Below are 21,579 nucleotides of genomic sequence, written 5' to 3' on the forward strand. Positions count from 1 at the left end.
TAGATCTTCAATTTAAAATTTATTAAGTATTCTTTATAATAAAACAAAGAAGATGGAAGGTACTCAAAGTCCTGTGACTCTTTAAATAATAAATATTGATTTCCTAAATATTAATTGAAATTTCCACTACAGTCATAAAATTGTAAATACCCATATCCCATTGCTACATTTATTTCCAGTTATGATCAAACAAATATTTTAACCCAAAAAATTGATGTGCTTCCATTTTTTTAGAGCTAAAAGGTGTTGATAGTATGATTTAAATATTGTGTGACCCATTCTGAATGGCCTTTTTTTTGTTATTTTTATGTTATCTTGCTATTTTGCACATTTTCAATTTTCTAAACATTCTTATCAAACTACAAGTTATGAAAGAAGAAAACAGTTGTTACAGAAAGTGGAGCAGCTAGAACTCAGAGGACTTCCTTCACGCCGCGCTGCAGGTGGCCCGCGGGGGCACCCGAGGGTGTGGGAGAAGACGGACCCTCCCCTCCGCAGAGAGGGGAGAGGGAGGTGGGGGGAGGGCGCTGTCCGGTCCGCCGGCGAGCCACACCTGCCTTTGCACAATACTGAACTTCCCTCCGTTCAGTCCTTAGCTGGGTGCACAGATTATGCATTTTGGGCGATTGGAAGCTCTCCCAACTTGCCAGGGATCGTTTTCCCATCAGGCCTCATTAAAAGGGAATGACGTTTTGCTGTAGGAGGAAGGAAACGCCCAGGAAGCATGGGGCTTTCGAGAGACTTACGGACACCGTGCCCGGTTTGGCGGGTGGACCACCAAGACAGGTGCGAGAAATCTTCACTCCGCCATGCGAGCTCCCAAACAATTCCCAGTGGGGCCTCTTACACCTTCAGGTCCTGCGGCCAGGTCACGCTGCCTCATGGGTTACCCCAGGTCAAAGCCATCAACAGCCAAGTCTGCTCTGGATTCCACCAGGGAAGGTTCGAACTACAGAAAAATGTAACGATTATTCGTTAGCTCACTCGCTTTTATCTCGTCAAGAATCAGCGCCAGGTTTCCAGGTGTCCTTGCAGCAAACAACGGAGCTTTCGCAGTTCAGCTATTGCACAACTCTGAACGTCTGTGCATAGTAGACACTCAGTAAATAAATATTTGCCAACTGTCCGGAGCCACCGAGATTCCCACAAACAACTCTGAACGTCTGTGCATAGTAGACACTCAGTAAATAAATATTTGCCAACTGTCCGGAGCCACCGAGATTCCCGCCAAGCCGAAGCCACAGGGCACTTCATTTTCAATTTATTCTGTAGACGTGAAATATATTTTACTATAAAAATTCAATATGTTAAAATGGGGTTGCTATCCAATTTCGGCATATTTCCCAAATTTAACTTTTATCATGCCCACAAATTCTTCTGTGAATGCATTGTTTTAGCAACAGACAATGTACCTTGGAGAGATTGCAGGCCTACTTCCAGACCACTGCAATAAAGTGAATACCAAAATAAAGAGAATATGGAAAGGCACCAAGTTTTTGGTTTTCCAGTGCCTATAAAAGTCATGCTTATACTATACTATAATTTAAGTGTACAGTACCATTTTTGTCTTAAAAAATGTGCACAGATATCAGAGGGGAGGGGTTGGGGTGGGTGAAAAGGTGAAGGGAATAAGAAAACAAAACTATCTCCTGGCTGGTGTAGCTCAGTGGATGGAGCGCGGGCTGCGAACCAAAGTGTCGCAGGTTCGATTCCCAGCCAGGGTACATGCCTGGGTTGCAGGCCATAACCCCCAGCAACCGCACATTGATGTTTCTCTCTCTCTCTCTTTATCTCCCTCCCTTCCCTCTCTAAAAATAAATAAAAAGAAAGAAAACTAAACTAAACCTTCATTGATAGCAGCATGGTGACTATTAGAGGGAACTGGGGAGGTAGAAGAGGGTGAAGGGGGAATAAATGGTGATGGAAAAGACATAACTGGGATGGTGAATGCACTATACAATATACAGATGATGTATTACAGAATTGTACACCTGAAACCTATATAAATTTATTAACCTATGTAATGCCAATAAATTCAATTGCAAAATAGAAAAAAAAAATCAATGTTTCATTTGAGGCAGGGTAGCATGTACCTGGGTGTTCATTTTGTTATAATTCTTTAAATTTGCATTTACATTATTCTAAGTAAAAAATACCTCAATAAAATATTTTAAAAGTGAAAAAATGAAAATAAAATAATAAAGTGCGTACCTTAATGAAAAATACTATATTGCTAAAAAATGCTAGCCACCATCTGAGCCTTCAGGGAGTTGTCATCCTTTTTGTTGGCGGAGGGTCTTGTTTTGCTGCGGAAGCCTGCTGACCGAGCAGGTGGTGGTTGGTGAAGGCTGGTGTGGCTTTGGCGCTGTCTTGAAACAGGACAACAGTGATGTTTGCCACCTCATTCCTTCCGTGGCTAGACCTTCTGGGTAACTCGCTGCGGCTTCTCCCTCAGCACATGCTGCTCCACCCAGCACGGTGATGCTACGGAGACGACTTCTGTCCTTACACCTCATGAACCAAACTTTGCCAGCTTCAGGCTTTCCTTCCGCAGCTTCCCCATCTCTCTGTCTTCCTAGAATCGAGGAGAGTTGGGGCCTGACTCCGCATTAAGCTTTGGTTAAAGGGAATGTTGTGTCTGCTGTTATCTTCAACCCAGACCACCTAAACTTCCTGCATTCCAGCGGGGAGGCTGTTTCTTTTTGTTACTCCTGTGTTCACCGTAGTGTAGACATTGTCATTTTCTTCAAGGACTTTTCCTTTGTGTTCACATCTTGATTTCTGGCTTTTGATTTAAATGGACAGATATGTTACTCTTTCTTTTACGTAAACACTTAGAGGCCATTGTGCGGTTGGTAACTGGCCTAATTTGAACATTGTTGTGTCTCGGGGATCAGGGAGGCTGGAGGAGAAGGAGAGAGAAGGAGGAATAGCTGGTGGGTGGAGCAGTCAGAGCACACATTTATCAGTTACTAGGCTGTCTCACAGGGGTGCGTTCTTGCGTGCCCGAAGCAATTATAATAGTAACACCAAAGACCATTGATCACGGGTCAGCATAACAAATATAATAATGAAAAAGTTTGACGTGTTGCTTGAGTTATCAATAGGATGCAAAGACAAAGGTGAACAAATGCTTTTGGAAGAAAGGGCACCAAGAAACTTGCTTGATGCAAGACAGCCTCAGTGCTTTGGTCAAAAATGCAGTAGCTGCAAAGAACAGTAGAATGAACTGCAAAGAAATGAGGTATGCCCGTGTTGCTACTTCAGCTTTGGTGTTCTGGGGGTCTCCTTTCATCATCTTAAGGTGTTCTAATTTTAGAAATAGGAAAATGAATAATGGTTTTTCATTTGTTTGCTTGTATCTTATACATAGTCAAATACCCACTAAAACATAGTCTTTGGAAAGAAAGATATCAATGGTGAAATATGGAGTAAGGATATAGTACGGAAGCTGAAAGGCAGTGTTTTATGCTGGTCTGTACTATCAGGAAAAGCACAGTTTTAAAGCTGGAAGAATTTATCAAGTGCAGAACTGACCATACACGAAACTGATCGCACGACACTGTCACTTAACAACCTCCTCCCATTCCCCCATCTGCCTCCAAACGGAAAATAGGAACTTACTTGGAGAACGAGATCCAATTAAACTTTCACATTATATTCAGACGTCTGTTGTTATGGAATGAGGTAGTATTACCATGGGATTTACTATACTTTTAAGTTGCTTCTAAGACTAACAGGTACAGAGAAGTGTGATTTAATAGCACAGAAGGTACGCATTTTGCTTTAGCAACTTCCTTATCACTTTACCATAATGCGTGTATTCTTAAACATTTGGGTCCGTCCTGTGACAACGGGACTTTGGTTTATGGTAATGAATTTGCGCAGGGTCTATTTTACTTTAATGGGATATTTAATCACAGGCCCTGCATAGACTTTATATCTCTAGTTCATCTCGATAATTTATTAGTTGTTGTAACTCATAGAGGTTAGCATAAAGATATGTGTTCCATTGTTTTCCCAGGTTTTGTGTTCTGAGGGGAAGAATTAGGTAAACATCAGAAGGTTCTTGAACAATGAACTCCCATAAGCTTTGTAAGAGTTCGGTTCCATTGATGGAAACGAAATGTATTTTCCAAAGGATTGCAGGCTTGCAGTAAATATTTTCAACCCCACATAAAAATAAACCCTCTGCATCTCTGCCCTCCATAAAATGCACGTATTGTGTCCAGAATGCCTATTCTGCCAGATATGCATCACTTAATAGGGTAAGAAAATAACAATAATTTAAACTGCCCTATGCTTTTTGGAAGACTACATTTTCATAGCCATTTAGAGCTCTTTAACTACTTGGTTTTTTGCTCTCCTTGCCAACTGTCTTCCCCAAGCCACAGACGCCAGCTTCGGCCCTCCTGCTGCAAGCCCTCTCCCCTGCCCCGTGGACCGACCGGGCTGGTTGTGTTCTGTCTCCTGTGGGATCAGCTGAGTAAGGAAGGGATTTTAAAATCTGGTACCTTTCCTTTCATCATCCCTTTATCTCCCCCCATACGGTGTTGTGCTTTTGTAAATAGCCATGTTTTATTTCAAGTTTTAATGTTTGGCGATTTATGTATGTGTAAGCCTTGCTTTTACTTTTGAAAATTCTCAAAATACAAGTGATTTTCTTTCCAACAATGATTTAAAATAGGCAATTGTATATGTCAGATTATACAATGCCAGCCAATTATGTAGATGTTTAAAATAATAGGCCCAATGATTCTATAAAATTAACACTAAAACTCATTTATTAAAATGTCTTTTAATAGTATTTGGCATATAATAAACAGATTAATATTAATTAATTTTAATGAGTTTAATACAGTGTAAGCTGAACACTGTATGTTTTGGCAAAGGAAACCCTAAAAAATATATTCTCAACATTTTAGAATATTTTAAAGAGTTGCTACTTGGCAAAAAAAGTATGAATATTTAATTCTGGCAAAAAGTAAATCATTTGAAATCACCTGCATTCAGCCAATGACATCTCTCAGTGGCATTTTTTATGTTGAAAAATTTTCTTAATTATTTAATTGTTCAATTACAGTTGTCTGCATTTACCCCGCGCCCCAGCCAAACCCACCTCCCTCTCATTTTAAAGTATGCAAGAATCTATTACTATTTCCCCAGGTTGTCTACATACACTCTATCTTCAATAGCATCATAGCTCAATAACTTAAGGGATCTGATATTTTCATGCTCACCCTACGTCTTATTTTTAGGAAGAGGCATAATTAAGTCATATCAGAACCAAGTTGAAATGTTACAGTGCACATGTGTTACCTGAGAGTTTGTTTAATATCCAGTTGCAGTTTCCGGCAACAGCCATGATCTGAACTGTGCCAAGAAATGTTTACATAATTAACCCACATGGTAGTTCCCATTCAGGAGCCCTTTGACCCCGTTTCAGGAGCTGCATACAGAATAACAGGTGATCCATTACAGCACGTAGCGTTTCCTCACCCATAAGCATTTTTATTTTACTGTATTGTTTGCAGCAAAAGGAATTAATCATTTATTAATGGACTTAGAATGTGAAAAATGAGGAGAAAATATTTTTTTCTCAGAAAATCCTTAAATTGAGGTATTTGCACATTTTTACATTGTTTCTGCATATAGCAGCCCCCTCTCCTCCACGGGGACCCAGGCCACAGTCCCAGGGATGCCTGCGCAAGCAGATCCTACTGAACCCTGTATGGGCTATGTTTTTCCCTGGACATACCTACCTATGATACGGTTTGCTTTACAATTAGCTACTGTAGGAAATGAACAACAGTAACTAATAACTGAATAGAACAATTAGGACAATACACTGTCATGAAAGTTCTGTGACTGTGGTCTCTCACTCTCTCTCAAAATACCTTATGCTACTGTACTCACCCTTCTCCTTTTGGTGACAGCATGAGGTGAGAAAAATGCCAGACCTACACCTGAATTTGTGTTGGCCTCCCTTACTCAGAGTAAAGGGCTTTGCTCCATTCCAGGGGATCCCTTGCTGAGGTCTTTGTACAATTGCAAGGCTTCCTGGCGCAGCGTGTTGCCAGCATTCGGAATGAGTTTCCCGTGCATGGTTTCCACCCACACATTTAAAGTCTTTTCTATCTTAACTAAGCATCCCTCAGCATCGTGGCATCACTTTTTCCTTTTGATGCGCCAAAGCAAAACTAACACGGATAGTTCTCTTTCTTCTTCTTCAAGTTCACGGATGGAAGTTTCGTTCTTACTATAGATCTTAGCAGACTCAGCACCTATTTTTTTTCTTTCCTTATTAAGTCAAGAACTTTCACCTTTTCATTTAAAGGAGACCCTTTATGGATTCTTTCTGCCATATCCAATCACCAGCATCACGACTCTTGCATTTGGGGGTCATCATTAAGTAAAATAAGGGCTACCTGAACAAAAGCACTGTGTTGTCACAAGTTGGTCTGATAATGGAGATGATGACTGAGTGGTTAACGGGGGTGTGGTGTACACGGTGTGGACATTCTGGACAAACAGAAGTTTCTTGTCGTGAGAGGGACCCAGCAAGACAGTGCAAGTTTCTATGGCCTATGCAAAATAGTGTACCATTGAAAACAAGAATTATTTACTTCTGGAATTGTTTGTGTCATACGTTGGAGCATGGTTGCTAGCAGGTAACGGACACCACAGAAGGTATAACTATAGATGAGGAGGGTGGGGGGACTGCTGTACTATGCCAGTGCTGTCTGCAAAAATATTTTAGATAAAAATAGTAAGTAGACTTACTGGTATAGGAAACAAAACAATTCAAAAGCAAATTTACAAAATAACATCCTTGTTATAGGTATGTGTTTTAGAGCTAGACTTTCTAGGGTCAAGTCTCAGCTCCTCACAATACTTGGTGATTTAAATTATCTGTGTTTCAGTTAGCAAATCTATACAAATTCTAGTAAAAATAGTGTTTCCTAAAGGTATTGTGAAGACAAAACGAGTTAAACTTCTAAAACATTCAGAGTAGTGCCACATGTGTATGTAGTTATTAGGTGACTGATATCCAGCTTTTTGGTGAGTAAGTCAATTATGGCTTAATGCATTTTCTTCATATTCACTAAGAGAACAATAAAATATGTTGATACCTTTGTACTATTTGACACAATAAAGATTTACGAAGAAGCTTTCCTTCTTTTTAAACATTTAACAGCGATTTTTTTCATGTGTATACGTGGATTCATCTATATTATTTTTGGAAATCCCAGGAAATGTATAGAAATAGAACAAAAACTTATTGTTGGACTATAAACCATCTGAAATCCCCTACCCATACTTAGATTCACAGCATCTTCCGAGAAATGAATCGCGCAATAGATATTCACAAAATTAGGTATCCCATTAAATCCCTGCTATGCTTTAATGGCTTCGAAAGTTTAAAGATGTCATGTATAATTAGGGAATTATAATGTATTATGGCTTAATTCCACTCAATTATTTTACCTTAAAGCTGTGTCAAGTCGTATTATTCCCATTATATATTTACCTAAATTGATCACTTCTTGACTTGATTCCTATAGTGCATGCACGTGTGTATATATGCACATATGTGCAAATGTCATATACACACATATATAACGCATTTGACGATCCGTGTTTAGCAATATCACTTAGTCTTCATGGTTTATAGTCTTTGGTCACAGATACCTGAAAAACTGAACAGCCCACATGGACTCTATCAGTTTTCTGGTCACCGCTCCGTCGCGTCCCGTCCCAGCGGGAGGGCCCTCCATGCCTCCTTTATGTTGTTTCTGGCGGCCCGTATAAACTGGAGTGTTCCTACCCTCATCTGCTCATCCTTTTGCTGTCATAACAATCCCATTTTGTGTTGGAAATTGGTCTTCTCTGAGGCTTAAATATTGGTTTATGTTCTTTACGGTTTCTATATTCTAAATGAAAACTAAGATTTATGATGCCCCGGAGAGACCACTTGGTTTGAGTTCTTCGGAGAAAAGCGTTACATTAAAGACCGTGTTGGTAGCCCCGCAGTGCATCAGAGCGTCTCATGAAATCTTAACCAGGCTGGAAAAGAGATGGCAGCGCGCTGCTGGGTCATGGAGCTGAAAAGGGCCCTACATGTCAGTGTAGTGCTGTGAAGAGCCCCAACATTTCTTAAACACTTCTTTCTCTAAGACACTCTTCGACATGGGACACCCCCCCCCCCGCCCACAGAACTAACTTTCTCCTTCGCTTGAGTTCTCAAAAGTGTCCTCCGAGCAGCACGCCGTGCAGCAAGCTAAATAGCCTTGGGGGACATCATCCGCTGTCTTGTGGGGCAAGGCTCTCTGTTTCACGAGGAATGTGAAACATTAGTAAAAATTCCTCAGGACGCACTAGAAAGTGCATTTGCATTCAAAGCAAAAGCAACCATTTCCAAGGGTTCTCTTCAGTGGATTATTTTTATGCTACTTTCCTAAATTCCGACTGGAGTATCTCATGAAAAGTTTGCGGTAAGTCTTTCTATTTAAGGTCAAGGCATGCACGTTGTCATTGTGATCACTATGTGCAGGCCGAGTTTCACTTCCCTGTTGTCCCTCTTTTAATGCTTAAAGCAGACGATGTTAGGGTCAAGGAAGGTTGGCTTTGGACAGTGCCATCTTATGAAAATGGTTGTTCTGGAGACATTACAACCATCTTTTCTGAGTCTGCATGATCTCACCACTTCACAAAATTTATTTTGCAGAGAGGGATCAATGATCTCCATGTGGATAATGCAATTGCCCTCATTTCTATATTTCATTTTATATCTGAACCACTGTGTTCACTGAATTGGGTTCTCCTTCTACGAACTGTTACTTCTTTAACTTCTGAGACACCCCTTTCCTGCTGCTGTTTGCCTATCAAAGCCATTTTGTTTGTTTGTTTGTTTGTTTGTTTGTTTTTGCTGACAAAGGTTCAGTACTTTGGAGTGGATCTCTGTTTATTTACTTAAGGAAAGTATCCACCGCCCCATGCCAACATAAAACATCTTGGGTCACCTCACAGAACACCGGGCTCTCATTCTCCTTGTAATGACGTGTAAGGGCCTATGTGTGTGCCTGTTACGCCCTCTGTAACCTGAGCGATGGCATGCTTGTTTGCTTCTGAGAAAGGTTTTCTTTGCCAATACGAACACTTGTATAGAGAAAAACCGCACCTTTCTCCGCTGGAGAGCACTCTGTCTTCATGCAATGCTTAGAATCACTGAGGCCGTGTCATGCCCGGGGAGGAAGACAGCGTCCACAAGCGTGGATGGCAGCTCAGAAAGGAACCAGCGGCTTTGTGGCGTGGCCGAGCAACCGCGCGATCAAACCTTCAGATGCTCCTGTCTGCTTATGGTCTCATTCTTTGATCCCAACGGTTCTCCTGTATCAGCGGAAGGCATTGCAAATCACACACCTGGGTTCGAGATTAATCATTTTCAGACGGAGACTCAGAGACGGCATTCCTTAAGGATGCTGGATGCCTGTGCGATGCCAAGCCCCGTCTGGGGAGCGATGCTCTCCGCCCCGGGTCAGCGACTCTGCCGCAGTCGTGGGAGAATGCCCGCAGCCACAGCCGGACTGGGCTAGGATTTTCATTTCTTCCTGGTGTTTGTTCTGAAGCACCGTGGAAATGATCGGAACGTGATTTCAAAGCAGCGGAGGTTCAAAACCCAGTCAGCAGGTTGCAAGTCCCGTTGCTCTCAAGTACAAAAGAGTAGAAATAATTGAGGAGGAAAGAGGAATAGCAGGTTGCATTCAGAGAGGGTTTAGGGGCCGGCAAGAAAGAAACGCGCTCTCGTGGGGCTCACAGCGTACCGGGAGGAAACAAAGGAATACCAACATTATACGGCACCGAGATAAACAAGCACATCTTGATTAACATATAAAGGAAAATAACATGAGATGAGCCAAAGGATCAAGGAGGCTTCTCCAGGGAGGACCAATACTGAGCGCTGAAGGGTGAAAACCAGTGACATAAAAGAAAAGAAGTTTGGAGTCTAGCAGGAGAGTCCTACGGGGGGACAAAGGCAAGAGGAAAACGTGTGTATAGGCATGCAGTATGATGCAAATCATGAACAAAGAGAACATTGTTATATTTAGAATATAAAGAGTTCAGGAGAACAGGCCAGAGTGTGCTACACTTGCAGAGTTAAAGAGGCAGACGTGGTTGACCCTGCAGAATGATCGAAGTCAGAGGAAGAATGCAGAAATGACTGCAGTGCTTCACATAAAAAAGGAGCTTGATAATATTAAAATATTAAATATTTTACCCTGGCTGGTGTAGCTCAGTGGATTGAGCGCGGGCTGAGAACCAAAGTGTCGCGGGTTCGATTCCCAGCCAGGGTACATACCTGGGTTGCAGGCCATAACCCCGAGCAACTGCACATTGATGTTTCTCTCTCTCTCTCTATCTCCCTCCCTTTCCTCTCTAAAAATAAATAAATAAAATCTTTAAAAAGATATATATTAAATATTTTAAATGCTTAAAACATTTGTGTTAATTATTAAATGCTATTTCAATATTAAATTTTAAATAATATATTATTTTACAAATAACAATATGATAATTTGAAAATCATTGCAGCAATAATGACTATTAATGGATACTTTTCTGAGTGACATTTTTTGGAAGAGATTTTAAAATGGAATGAGCATTGTGAAATAAATTATTAGTATGTTAACTGCTAGTATCAATAATATTTAAAAAAACAACTATAGCTTGAAATGATAGGTTATTTATCTTATATAAACAGAATAAATCCAGAGCCACCAAAACTAATGGGGCCAGGATACTGTAGGAATTGTGTAATTATATGAGGTCATAAGCATCTCTGTAAGATTTCTCTTGAAACATGAGGGGTGTGCTCAAGAATCATCCATTGGCTCAAAAAAGAATAAGTGAGTGAATTAGATTCTCAATTACTTCAGGCTTTTGATATATATTTTCCTATATTAGCAAGCACGCTTTAGAAATGTGGTTTATAATGCTCATTTTTTTTTTATTTTAAAAGCTACAAAGGAAATATTTAAAACACTGTAAGTACATATACAGAATCCAAAAAGATGCTCAGGTGAACCACAGGAAGGCAAGAAAAACAGAAACAGAAGGACAACCAAAAGAAAGAATAAAAAACTAGTAAAATGACAGAGCTCCAACATCTCAATAATTATCGTAAATGGAAATGCTCCAAACGCACCAATCAGCAGAGACTGGCAGAGTGGGTAGCACATGGCCCAGCTCCATACTGTCACAAGCATCCCATAGAAAATTCATAGGTGCACTGAAAGTGAAAAGAACAAACATTTTTAAGCACCATAGAATATTCATCAATAGAGATTATTACCTGGGTCATTAAACAAACTTCTGAAATTTGAAAAAAATGAAATTCATATAGTGACTATTCTCTAACCACAATGAAATCAATTGAAGTGAGTAACAGAAAGACTACAGGAAAAAAAAATCCCAATAGGAGGAAATTAAAGCAATACACGTCTAAATTATGCATGGGTCTAAGAGGTCTAAAAATAAATTTTATATAAATTTACACACACACATAGATAAGAAATTGAAAATTTGACATACCCAAATATGCAGAAGATAATTAAAGCAGTGTTTGTAGGGAAATTCATAGTATTAAATACACAAGAAATGAGGAAAAGGCTCAAATCAATAATTTAAGCTCTCACTTAATTACTTTGGAACAGAAGAGCTCAATAAACCCGACTGAGCATAAGGAAGCAATAATAAAGACCACAGCAGGAACCGATGAAATTGAAGATATAAAAACAATAGAGAACATGAAGTAACAATCAGGTTCCTCCAAATCATCAATAGAATTGACGAGTCTCTAGGGAGACGGGCAACAGTAAAAACACGGAAGACACAGTTCACCAATATCAGAAACGAAACAAGGAATATCATTTATATTCTATAGCTATGAAAAGAATAGTAGAGGAGTATTATTGCCGTTTGTCTCAGAGAAATAACAATTATATTCATTCAAAAAGTTGAATACAAAGTGCCCGGCAGCTGTCATTATAATAGTCCACACTGGGAACGGTGACGCTATCATTTAATGCATAAACGGTAAACTGGTATATTCACACCACGGAATAACGACCCAGCAATAAAATGGAAAAAGAATTATTGACACATCCAAAAAGTTTAATTGATTGGAAAGGGCAGTAAATTAGCGAGTTGCCAGGGATTGGCCCATGAGGGGAGTAATGAAAACCGAAGGCCCGGGCCGGGCAGTCCTGTTGGTTCGAGCTTTGTCCTGATACACCAAGGTCACAGGTTTGACCCCAATCAGGACACGTGCAAGACGCAACCAATGAATGCATAAATAAGCAGAACAAAAATCTCTCTCTCTCTCTCCTCCCACCCTCCCCCTCTCTAAAATCAATAAATAAAATATTTTTTAAAAACACTTAGAAAAATGGGTGTGATTATACAAGGATATCGACCAACGAAAGGAAATTCCCTGGTAGAGAACTCAAAGATCTAAATCTGGAGCTTAATTGAAATCATAGTCACATCTACCTTCCTTTCACTTCCTCCATTTGGATATGGCATTTTAGGTCAGTCTAGTTTCTCTCACGGTGACAAGAGTATGTAGCATTAAGATACATCACACTGAGAAACGGAAATGCCCAGAGGAAAGAGAGACCATGTTTTCCATATTCTTGTCTAGATCGCCTTAGGAGAGTGAAGTCCCACAACCGATCCTAAGGGGATCGGAGCCTTAGAGGCGGACAAGACAGCTTCCAGTCTCTGGAACAGAACAGGGCAAAGCACTGGCTATTGAGGGCTCCTATGCCCAGTCCACCACTGCAGGGGTCGCTCTCGTCCCAGCCAACGCCAGGACAGGCTCTGCTGGCTCGTGAAATTCCACTCTTTGTATCTCTGTCCCTTTGTGCTTCCATCTCCTCTCTAACTGCAGCACAAATTTAATCCCAGATGGGGTAGTAGCCATATCGCAATCATGATTAAAAACAAAAAACAGCTGCCCTGGCTGGCGTAGCTCAGTGGATTGAGCGCGGGCTGTGAACCAAAGTGTCGCAGGTTCAATTCCCAGTCAGGCCACATGCCTGGGTTGCAGGCCATGGTCCCCAGCAACCGCACATTGTGTTTCTCTCTCTCTCTTTCTTTCTCTCTCTCCCTCTCCCTCTCTCCCTCTCTCTCTCTCCCTCTCCCTCTCCCTCTCTCTCTCTCTCTCTCCCTCACTTCCCTCTCTAAAAAATAAATAAATAAAATCTTAAAAACAAAACAAAGAAAAGCTACAGCTTAAGCATAGTGAAGAAAGAAGACCAAGTTGCCCAGAGTCATGACAACTGCCCTGGATTCCTTGGACCCCATTTTAAATGGGAAAGGTAAGTATGTGTGTTGCTCGACCATCCTGGCTGGAATCATGACTGGATTGTCTGTTGCTTACAGCTACGCAGGCGACTCACTGAAGCAGCCTGAAAATTAAAGAGGCTAGGCAGAGTTTTTTAGTAGGTCAAGTGCTGGCGATACCTCGTTGTTTATTAAGTGACGAGCCAGATGTTGGAAAGTTCCGTCAGCATGGTGACAGTGATGATGCTGATGAAGACAACAGTGAAAGTGGCAATAAAGAAGGCAGGGACCACCACGATGGATAGCAAGTTACTGAGCACTTACTTTGTATCATGCATTGTTCTAAGCACTTAATAGATACTGCCTTTCATCTTTCAATCATTTGATTTAAAACCATTTTTGACTCCTCTCCTGGCTTCAGTGACACTGAGATTTGCTTGTTCTAAATATTCCCTGTTTTCTTCGCTGCGTGATGCCCCCGCCCCACCTTACACATGTGAAATCGCCACACTGGTTTTCTCTTCCCCTCCCTTCTCCTTCCCATCCCTCCCTCCACATCTCCTCTCCTCTTTCTCTTCTCTCTTTCCCTCTCGTCACCTCGCTTCCCCTTGAGTTCCCCTTCTTTTCCCTTCCTTTCCCTTTGCTTCCTCTGTCCGCTCTCTATCACTCTCTACTCCCTCGTGCTCTCTCTCTCCCCCGTCAGCCTCCCCCTTCCTCCTTTCCTTCTCTCTCTTAGGATTATCTGTATCCGTGGCTATATTTATATCTATTTATCTGCATCTATGTCAGGTATGTGCTTCAGAAATATTCACTAGTAACATGTCTTCGAGGGTCATCTCTATGTGAATGGCTACTTAATATATAGCTCTAACTCCCTAGAAAGGCACTTGTGGTCTCTCAAATTATAAATTGCTATTCCCCAAATTAAAATATAGAATTGTGGTAATAAATCAGCAGTGTTGAAAAGGTACAAATTCCCTCTGATATCTGTCTGAGTCACTGTGTAAACTTAGGAAGGTTCCTAGATCTCCAAGAATCTTAGATGTCTCATCTGTAAAATGAGGAAAATAATAATGCCTATTTTCCAAGAGCTCACTATAATCAATGAGGTCATTAATATAAACTTTATAACCCTGTGTCTTATATAAAGTACACTCTCAATAAACGTTTGTTCTTTCATTAGTTAATAGTTTTACAGGTAAAACTGAGAACAGCCTACAGTTTCTTGGTTCTCTATTCTCTGCCCAAAGAATTCTAGCTTGTATGCAATGGTCGGTTTGAATGGCAAATTACGCAGCTGTGATCACTTTCCAATTAGATATGCTACAGAATAAAGAGGCAAGTTAGCACAGGCTAAGGCATTTCCATGATTCGGGCCTAACATTAGTTTTCCTATGTGAAGTGAGGAAAAGACGTATTAACTTCTTTAAGGCTTATAATGGGTATCTAAATAAATGGCATACTTGAAAACAGATACATTTAATTTCAACAGATTATGAAGTACTGCTTAGATTTGTTATTTGTAAAGGTATTAAAATATACTATATTGTGATTTAATACACTTCCCATGATCAAAACATTCTGGAGGGTAAAGTTTATTCCTAGTCATCAACTTTGAAAAGGGTATAAACTCACCATACTTTCTTCTGTTTTTTTTCAGACTTGAGGATGAATATTTAAAATACTCTTACTTTTGACTAATTATTAACTGAATTTTGTTGGGTACTTATCTTTAACCAAAAGGAATCTTAACTAATACAGAATAAAAAAGTACAAGCTTTACTTCCATACCAAATAAATATAAATGGCATAAGAATTCTGTGTGTGATGTAAGTATTGCTGAAACATCTTTCTCTCATAGTCTCATTGGACATTTGAACTACAGTGTATCTTAATGACCAATTAGCTCAAATCTCTCATGTTTTCATTAGGTAAATAACAATGGGAGACCCCCAAAGGGCAAGTGTTTTGTCCAAAAAGACTCAAGTATTTGGTGTCAGAATCAGACCTCAGTTCTCCTGCCTAGGTTTCAGGTGCTTTTTGTGATGATAAAATTCCTAAATTTCAAATATTAACCAAGTAACATGTTTAAAGTTCAGTCAGCAACCACCGAAGTTAGGGGATTAGCATATTCTTGAGAAACATTGTGATTTGGACCCTTTAAATCATCCTCCAGGAGCACCTACACCACTCTCCTCGTGAGGCTTAGGTTGGGAGGCATTCATGCGATTTTCTAACAGAGCCTTATTCTAGGTGGTTTCAATATCCTTACACTCTGATCTAATTTAAATAATATGATGAAATTTACTAAATGGAATCTTCTGTGTATGTAATGCAAATATTAAACCACTCTAGAGTCAGTCATTTAATCCAATAATTTCGTTTTCCAGGATGTATAACAACCAATCAGACCTTTAAGTACTTACTATTTTTAATACCAAGGCTGCACTTAATTCAATTTTCATAGTTACATTTACATATGCAGTCCCTAAAATATGGGCACTCTGAAATATGGGATGTTCATATTTGAAGAGGTAAGCATTGAAACTATCTTATGATTTTAATTTTATTGTTTAGGTGAGAGCTTTGTATTTTTAGCATAGAAAATATTTCATTTGAATAAAAGCTAAAATGTTCTAAGAATCATCAACATATTACATAAATATTTTTTATTTTTTATTTTTGAATTAATAAATGTAAATGATATATATGAATGAGAGGTTGTCTACCACACCACTCTAGTAAAGTAATCACTATTACAGATTGTCTTTCTTTTATTTGCAGTCCCAAAACACCTCATTTACTTGAAATCATTATGAAATGAGCTCCTATCCAGTGAAATGTAGTTTCCTCTGTACTTAAATATTATACTATATCTGCTTATAAAATTTGAGTTTGAGATGTGTCTTTTCTTTCTTGTCAACAATGTTCAAAACATTAGGAAATATATATATGTATATATCAGTTATCATCTATAACATCAAAGGTCATAACATTACATATGGTTTCTCATACACTGCTATTTCAAGAGCTATTGTGGTACAAGGTGTTATTTATTCCAATGCAAAACCACTATTCATTGTGTCATTTTCTAATTTATATTTTAATCGGGGCTTATACATTTGATCCAATATTATATTAGACAGTTAAACATTTGCCTCAATCTCTCATCTTCATGTTGCTGCTCTAAGTGCTAAAAGTTTTAAGAAATCACCTTACCAAATGTGGGAGTTCTAAAAAAATTAAAAAATTAATAAAATATTAACTTTTGGTAATGGCTTATGAGACTCAACACTGATCAAAATTTTAAAAGGTATTAATTCAATGTTATGATTTTCTAATTTCTTCTTTATAAATATTTAATTTTAGAAGAATGCTCCCGAGTCGTGACAAGCACAGCCTGTTTTCTAACAAAAAGCAACTCGGCCGGCTCCTTCCTCCTTCTGGCAATGGCTCTGGTTCTGCTTGATGGTTTGCTGTCTGCAGACCCACGTGCTCATGAAAATATCCCGCTGCCAGGGATGGATCCGTACCGCTCACGTTCACGTGCACATGTGATCCAAACACAGTCGATGAGAATTAGGAAGAGTCTGCTGGTGGATATCTGGGAAAAGATTTGATCTTCATAAAATAGGTTCACATGGAAGGAAAGGTAGTCATCTTTGCTGGATGTTGTAGTCTCTGCTGGTGATACTGCATCTACGTTAGCTATCGTGCAGATAAAGAAAGAGGTCACCGACACGCTGTGAATGGCAGGTGCAGAGAGTTGTAAATAAGTTGAATTCAAGGTGGCGGGATTGACCCGACGTTTATTTATAGTTATCTACTTGCAGTCAACACCCTCCAGTGAGAATGGCAATATTGTGTCTGAGGTAGTTGAAATTACTGCATAAGTGGATTCCTGACAAAGCCCGTACTGCTGATTTGGTACTAACGTTCAAGGGTAAATGGGATACGTCCTTCAAACACAGGCCTTCATTCCCATGTGTCCTTTTTCTCTTCTATCTCCTGGCTGCACTTCTAAGAGTTGAGTAATGAGAAGTAATATATGCAACACGCAACAGACTCAAGGACTGCGGCGCTGGCGTGGAATGTTCTTATCCTTTAATTTTGTGGCTCCTTTAGGAATGCTGTGTCATTAGTATTTAAATCACTTCATAAATATTTCACTTTAAATACCATTGTAATGTCTTGTGTATGCCTTAATTTGTGTCTAACATAATGGTTTTGTATAGTGAGACAATTTCATCAGGGCACTTATACTATTAAAAAGAGATTTAATGGAATACTTTATCTTTACTTTGAGTTGACCATGAAACAGAAAGCAAGAGGCTATTTAATTCTTGCAGAAATAGCTTCCTATATTTAGACACTTTTTTTAAAGAAAAACCAACATATACTTGTCTCAAGTACATACTTGGGAAAACTGTAGACACTGTAACTTAGGTGGAAGAGGAAAGCAGAGAAAAGTAGGAAATAAAACCCTCAATGTTGTGAAATAATTTTGTATGGAAAAATTAAAGAAAAGGGTGGCAAGATAATAAAAAATAGCATGAAGAATTCCTTAGACGCATTTAATCTTTTTCTTTTTACCTCCTGTTTATTGTTCTTCCCTTAGAGTGCCATGTGAGGGTATTTCAGAATTTGAGGGCCATTGGACACATCATGCAGGCGAATTCTCATAATAGTATCTCCAGAATTTCCTTACGCATGTGATGGAAAAATTGGTTTTTTTCTCTTACTCCTCTACTAAAGGCGTATCTGATGAATACTCAAGAGGCACACCCCGTTTTCTATCATTCCATTCTTTATGTGGTTTGTTCTTATATTCATTGAATTTCCTCTGGAGCATACTTAAAAGAAGGTTAATCATTATTTTGTTAATCATAAAAAGATTTTGAGATACATTTAAATTCCATTCAAATATGGAAAAAGAAAATTTGAAGGAAATAGGACCCCGAATTAATGACAACAACCAGCCTGAAATTTTAACTTGCAGAAATGTTTTCATAAAATTAAAACCATTAAGGGTTCCAGGAGAATAATGGTAAAATTAACTTTTTAATGTTAAATTTAAATAACAATGGAAAGATTTTCAATGCAGTATAACATCAAATGTCTAAATTAAGAGTAGAGGAAAAGGGGAAGGGACTCTAAATACAAACCAATTCCGAGGAAGATCAGAAAGAAGACAAGTGAGTATGAGAAAAAGCTGGGTTGAAGGAAGGCATGAAAAATGGACAGGAGCAAGTGTCCAAATATTTCAATGATGATGACTAATAACCAGTTAAAAAGGAGATTGTAAGTTTGGATATTTTACCCCAAAGCTAACTTATAAGAACATACAGAGGTTGAAATTTGAAACTTGGAGAGCAGAGTTTGTGTTTTTGTGTGGACACAGAAAATGAGAGAACTTTAAAAATCATTGATAGGACGAATGATGGTCACTACGAAATGATAATGAAAAGTTCAGCAGGAAGATTTAACCATTTAAAATTATAATGCACTTAATGGCCTATCTACTTTACAGAATTACAAGTAGAAATTGATTCCTATCATAGCAGAAAACGTTATACTGGCACTATCTTATAGGCATCAAAAATACAGCAAAGCTTTATGGGGTAGAACATTCCATGTCAGTCTTACAGCAATATAGAGCGTAATAAAAGCTATACTCCAACCCCTGAACACTTTCGAGCAATCCACGTGATGTTTTGAGGTTCAGGAGTCCCAGACTGGTCACATGGGCCCACCAGAATGTAAGTGGGCCTTACTAATACAGAACTTCTAGGTGTGTTTAGTGATTTTTTTTATTAGATGATTGAATAAGTGTGAATTAAATGAAAGTATATTTACAGTGTTTAATAAACAATTACATAATAAAAATAAATGATTCTTCCAAAATATACTAGATAATTCAGTATACTTTTCTGACAACATGGAAAGATCTATTTAACAACATAAGAAAATCATGGCACTTGGCAATATGTTAATTAAGGGTAAATAGACTCACCTGAGTTACACTGGGCCCAATGAATATTCCAGAAGGCAGTCATTCAAATCTAAAATTTCCCTTTTGGGGTTGTCCACTGATTGTAATGCTGGTAATTTGGGGGGAAAAATTACATTCTGTCTAGTACTTCAAAGAGAGAAAATGCCCAGCAGGAGCAATGCCTATGAGGATAATTGCCTTTTATTTTTCATCAGGGACATTTTGGCATTCTCATTCATATGCTCCAAATGTCAAAACCAAAACCTATAATTATTTCAAAATAATTTGCCCTGATAATATTAGAATGAAGACTTTGCACACATAGGACAGGCACGGAAATAACACTTTATTATATGATATGACTCAAATGCTAATTGTTTTATGATGTATCAAAAGAGTGTTGCTTCTTGTAATTGCTTTTTAAAGCCACATGTGCACACAATGAAAAAATAAAACCTTTTATACTTGATTCCAAAGATCATTGTCCCTTTCTGTCAAACGGTGTTGGTTTTTACCTACCATTTAAGTACACAGCAGTGTGAGGTTTGTTCGGCTGACTTACATTTCAAAAGTAGGAATCTTTTTCTGTTTTAACTCGATGCCAGTTTTGTGCTGACTGCCTGCTGCTTACCAACCACATATCTCGAATTTTGTAGTTTAATTGCCACTTGCACAGTGGTATTGTACATAAACACAGCAGCTGCCACGGCATGCTAGAAGAGGCTGAGAAAAATCTATGGACACTGTACAGCTTTGACTAAAAAGCCCCAGATTTCAGACCCAGCTGCATTACTCTAACAGCATGGCAATATAACACCTTAACAGACAGAATTCGACACATCGGAAGTCTCCTTACACTATGTTTGAGACCACGCTGGAGAAAATTGCATGGGGCCCTGTGCTCCAGAAATGAACCTCACCTCCCCCTTTTATCTAGTCATGGGGGTGCATACACCTTGTTCGTTAGTATGCTGGACTGCCAGAGAGAGCCACGAGAGATAAGAAAGCTAATATGAACCTTGGCTGTCTTCCTGTTACCAGGTAGATATTATGTTCTTTTTGGTTAAACCAATTAAAAACGTGGAACCAAAGGGGGAGGCAGACACACCGTGACGGAAGATCTGGGTTGCGGCGGCGTGCGGGTTTTAATGAGCACAGGCGGAGGAGGTAGACCGGGGTCACGTTGCTATGTTGTGATCATGAGAAAGCTCTCCTTACTTTCTACTTAAGCGCCTCCACATAATTTTCTTTGAAGCGGATCAATTAGAAAAAAATCATTTTGCTTTTTCAACACACAGAGAGAACGCAGGGGGTATCAATGAAAGAAGAAATCAAGACAACTTCATTTGTCTCATTGCTCATTCCTTCCAAGTGCAAGTACATTATCTGAAGAACAAAGCTTCCCGTGGAATCCGGTGCTAGGTGTTGCAGGTCCACTATATAATGTTATTATTTTGATATTATTATTTTGTCTTTCTGATGAATTTTTAAATGCCCAAGCTTGTCAAGTAAGATCTCGAGCCCAATTAATCCATCGTACTCCTTTCTTCAAACCCCCAGTTTGGTACAACATGCTTTTCTTTGAATCAGTAGGAAACTGGCTTGCCCCTGATGCTGCAACATCTTTGCTATTTTATCAAAGGGATATTATTTTAGTTGCTCCCACTCAGAAACTTAGGAAATCGATCGGCACATCCTTTGTAATTATGGATAGTTTTTGTCTTGTATTTAATGGTACCCTCCGTTTTGGGGGAGAAATTGTTGACATCTCCTTATTTTATATTCTTCCTTTCCATGTTTTCAAAGGTCCTTTTTTAATTCATTGCATGTATTCATTTCATTTCCATCCCAGGTTAATTATTTACAAATACGACTCCATTTTGCATTTCACTACCATCTAATATTGTTTCACCTTGAATACTTCAAAATCAGCCATGCCTCCTCGGACCATACATTTTTTTTCAACTTCTCTCAGTTCCTCTTTTTACCTTATTCTATGCATCTTTATTGTCAACTCCAGTTCTTTGAAACACATCAGATTTCTCACCCATTGTTACAGCTCCATTCCCTTGATTTCCTTACTCATTTTGATGTCATCATCAGATACGACATTTGTGCAATGGTACATTTAATTCCCTGGTTCCATTGTCAGCTTCTGCCAGACTCAACTCTGCATCTCTTTGAGTTTTCTGTGTTTGCTCCGGGTTAAGAGATGAGTACAAGGCTCTTGAAAATGTGGG

This window comes from Phyllostomus discolor, chromosome 11 (assembly GCF_004126475.2).
Source record: "Phyllostomus discolor isolate MPI-MPIP mPhyDis1 chromosome 11, mPhyDis1.pri.v3, whole genome shotgun sequence".
Taxonomy (NCBI): Eukaryota; Metazoa; Chordata; class Mammalia; order Chiroptera; family Phyllostomidae; genus Phyllostomus; species Phyllostomus discolor.